This window comes from Bufo bufo, chromosome 3 (genome assembly GCF_905171765.1).
Source record: "Bufo bufo chromosome 3, aBufBuf1.1, whole genome shotgun sequence".
Lineage (NCBI taxonomy): Eukaryota > Metazoa > Chordata > Amphibia > Anura > Bufonidae > Bufo > Bufo bufo.
The window spans coordinates 63,921,119-63,925,461 of record NC_053391.1 but is presented as its reverse complement, the minus strand read 5'-3'; positions in this window follow the sequence as shown (position 1 = coordinate 63,925,461).

Below are 4,343 nucleotides of genomic sequence, written 5' to 3'. Positions count from 1 at the left end.
CCCTCATAGCGAGGCCATGTATAGCATATTGACTAGGTAAATTCCTATACATCCCAAACAGAAAAAGACTACTATCAAGTGACAGCTGCAGTCCACAAGTTTTCACACAATTCAGTGTATTCTTTTGGACTGCAGCTGGATAGTTACAATAAATCAGTAGTGCTATAGAAAGTTTACCTGTGGCCTTATGCTGTATGCGGACTCGGATAATTGCTATACAGTTACATTGAATCGTTATTTATTACCTTTTTTGATATTGCTTATAATTATATAAAGCGGCTCCTTTTCTAAAATAGAGGTTGACCCATGGGGCACTTCAAGGAGCTGGCACTAATCTTGGCTTGGACTTAGCTGTGGCCAGGCTTATGGGCCAAGAATTGAGCTGGCGGGTACACTGGTGAAGTTTTCTGGGAAGTGGGAACAAGGTGGCAGCCAAGCATTTAATAACATATAAAGCTCTCACTCCTCGCCCTGTCCATACTATCTGAGAATGTTTGTACTTCTTTTTAGCCTGATGTGGAGGATATACAGTATGTCGAAATAAATATATATCTAAAATATATCTAAGAGAAATGCTCCATATAGACAGTGTCGGACTGGGGTACCTAGGGCCCACCGGTGTAACTGATTCTGGGGGCCCACCTTAGGGCTCCTGCACATATACTTATGTTTTTTTCATGTCCGTAGCATTATTTTTTTTTGTGTGACCTGTATGTTAAACCATTCACTTAAATGAGGCCGCAAAAAAACGGAAATGACTTCATGTGCATTCCGTGTCTGTATGTCCACATGGCCGTTACTCAAAATTATAGAACATGTTCTATTATTGTCCACATTACAGACAAGGATAGGACTGTTCTATTAGAGGCCGGCTGTTCTGTTCCGCACAATGTGGAATGCACACACCCGGTATCCATGTTTTTCAAATCCGCAATTTGCGGACTGCAATACATCCAACAGTCGTGTTCATGAAGTATAATGGCAGAAATTCACAGAAAAATGCACAAACAGACATGTGGCAGAATTTAGGCTACTTTCACACTTGCAGTGTTGTGCGGATGTTCCGCTGTAGTTTTTGTCTGGCCGCCTCTCGGCATGTCTGCCGTTTCCGGCCCGTTCTCATTATAGTGAATGGGGCCGGAGTGGACCTCTGGCGGCACAGTGGGCTAGCGTAAGCACGGATCTGGCAGGCTGTTCCCCCACTGGAATAGCCTGCCGGACCCTGCGACCGCAAGTGGGAAAGTAGCCTTACACATATTTGGATATCCTGCTCTTAAGTCAGTCAGAAATAAGACACATGAAGCTCCTATCACACATAGGAAACACGCAATGCACGCACCGAGACATTTTTTGCCTAACCCTATTAAGTGTAGCACACTTGAAGGGGTTGTCTCACTTCAACAAATGGCATTTAATATGTAAATAAAGTTAATACAAGGCACTTACTAATATATTGTGATTGTCCATATTGCCTCTTTTCCATCACATTATACACAGCACGTATCCATTGTTTTGACCACTCTGCAATCCAGCAGTGGTGGCCGTGCTTACACACTATAGGTAAAGGTGTTGGCCTATGAGCACTTCCAGCCTTTCCCTATAGTGTGTAAGCACGGCCACCGCTGCTGGATTGCAGGGTGGTCGTAACCACGGATACGTGCTGTGTATAATGTGATGGAAAGGAGGCAATATGGACAATCACAATACATTAGTAAGTGCCTTGCATTAACTTTCTCTACATGATGAATGCCATTTACAGAAAAGAGACAACCCTTTAATCATAAATGTCTGGCATGAAATGTATCAATTCTTAACCTCCTCAGATTGCACATAATCTACAGTATATTTAAAAGGGTTGTCCTACCATAATGAACTATCGCCTATCTATAGGATAGGTGATAAATATCAGATTGCTGGGGTCTGACTGCTGGAACACCCACTGATCATGAAAAAAGGGGTCCTGAGACATTCAATTACATTACCACCAATCTATGTACACAAGGGTCTTAAAGGGGTTGTCTCACTTCAGTAAGTGGCATTTATCATGTAGAGAAAGTTAATACAAGACACTTACTAATGTATTGTGATTGTCCATATTGCTTCCTTTGCTGGCTGGATTCATTTTTCCATCACATTACACACTGCTCGTTTCTATGGTTACAGACCACCCTGCAATCCATCAGTGGTGGCCATGCTTGCACACTATAGGCAAAAGCGTCAGCCTCTCTGGTGGCCGGGACCATAGGAGCGCACATAGGCTAGTGCTTTATCCTATAGTGAGCAAGCATGACCACCACCAGGGTGGATTTGATTTAAATCAAACTGATTTAAATCACGATTTAAATCACTAGTCAGTAAGGCTTGATTTAAATCATAATTTTCTACATAAAGACTAATTCTTGCTGGTATAACTTATAATATGCCAGTAGATGAAGATTTTTAGAATAACAACTTTTTATATTAGTTTGATTCTGCATTCATAGGTTTGTAGGTCTTTTTCTCAACTCTGTTCATGTTATAACATTTTTGCTGTGAAGAAGAGGCATGTGATCTCTGCTGAGTCAAATTCTGTTTTGAGAACTGCAAAAGTAAACCAAGCATCTGTGATAATATCTTGTAGGCAGAGAAACTGGCCAATAATCTTACAAAAAACCCTGGAAGAACATGACATTGTGAATGGATTAATGGAATTTATTTACCAAAAAAATTAAACATATACAGCCTTATTCTACATAATTAAAAAACTAATCTTTATTTCATGATGGAATAACCTTTGGATGGTAATATATTTTCCTCAAAAAGCATTTTATATTAAAAAAAAATAAGATTTAAATCACAAAAATCTGATTTAAATAAAAAAAATCGGATTTTTTTTAATAAAAAATAAATAAAAATCATTGATTTTTATCCACCCTTACCACCACTGATGGATTGCAGGATGGTCGTAACCATGGAAACGAGCAGTGTATAATGTGATGGAAAAATGAATCCAGCCAGCAAAGGAAGCAATATGGATAATAACCATACATTAGTAAGTGCCTTGTATTAACTCTCTCTACATGATAAAACCGACTTACTGAAGTGAGACAACCCCTTTAAGACTATGTTCCCTTGATCATGGGGGTCCCAGCAGTCAGACCCCCACCAATCAGACACTTATCACCTGTCGTGTCATAGCTGTTGGACCTTTTCACATTCCCTTTCCTTAAAGGTTTTCTTTGGGTGTAAAAAAAAAAATATTAAATAAAAATGTGGCCCAAAATATGTGTCAAACTAAAACAGAAATGCTCACCTGTTAAAGGGCCTGTGTCCACTTTTCTAGTTATCCTATATCCACAGGATTGGGGATAACTAAGTGATCTGTGGGGGTCTGAATGCTGGAGCCCCCACTGATCCCTCTTCTTGACTGAGTGGCAGATCGAGCATATGCCCTGCCTCCCCATCAATTCTCTATGGGGTCGCCGGAGATGGTACAGCGCTGGCTAATTCCATTGGTCCCAAAGAAAATGAATGGAGCAGCAGGGCGTATGTGTAGCCTGTCACACCATAAAAAAGGGGTTCCTGGGATCAGTGGCGGGTCGCAGAATCGGACCCCACTAATCATATAGTAATGCCCTATGGTGTGTAGAGGATAACTTGAAAACCTGCACAACCCCTTTAAATCCTCCAACACTCCACCACCAGTATCTCTTTACATGGCAGCAGTGATGCCTGTAAATACGAAATATCATCACCTTCCGCCATGTAAACCATACGTGTCAATACTGGAGAATATGACGGACTGTGCAGAATTTTTTAGTCATAAGTCCAACCCCCTTTGTAGTTCACAACCTTTAACAAAGCCCAAGCAAAGGTGCTAGAGGAGCAACGTGACCAAGGGCACAAACGGAGGGTCATAACTGAAGCAGAGGCATTAGGGTCACCTGAGGCAGGGTAATAGTGGTGATCCTGGAGCAGGGGTATTAGGGGGGCAACTGGAGAAGATTCAATATTAGGGGTGTTTTTAAAGTGGGGGCATCTGGATCTGGGGCACTAATGGGGGTTCACCTAAAGCAGAGGCATTGGGGGGACCTAGGGCAGAGTCCCCCCAATGCCAATCTGAACTCTGCAGAGAACAGCACACATTCATAGGTCTGCTATAAACAAATCCCCTATTTCCCCCTTACAGTCTCCTACAGCTCACTGCTGTCACACACCTGAGAAATCAGCCCAGCACCGCAGAGGAGTCCTTCTCTCCAGCAGCCACAGTTTTCTGACAGCAGGGAGGGCAGGAGGAGGCAGACACCTTCTCTCCTCCTTCACAGCCAGCAGCCCCAGAAGTCTAGAAGATACTGCGGGGCCTC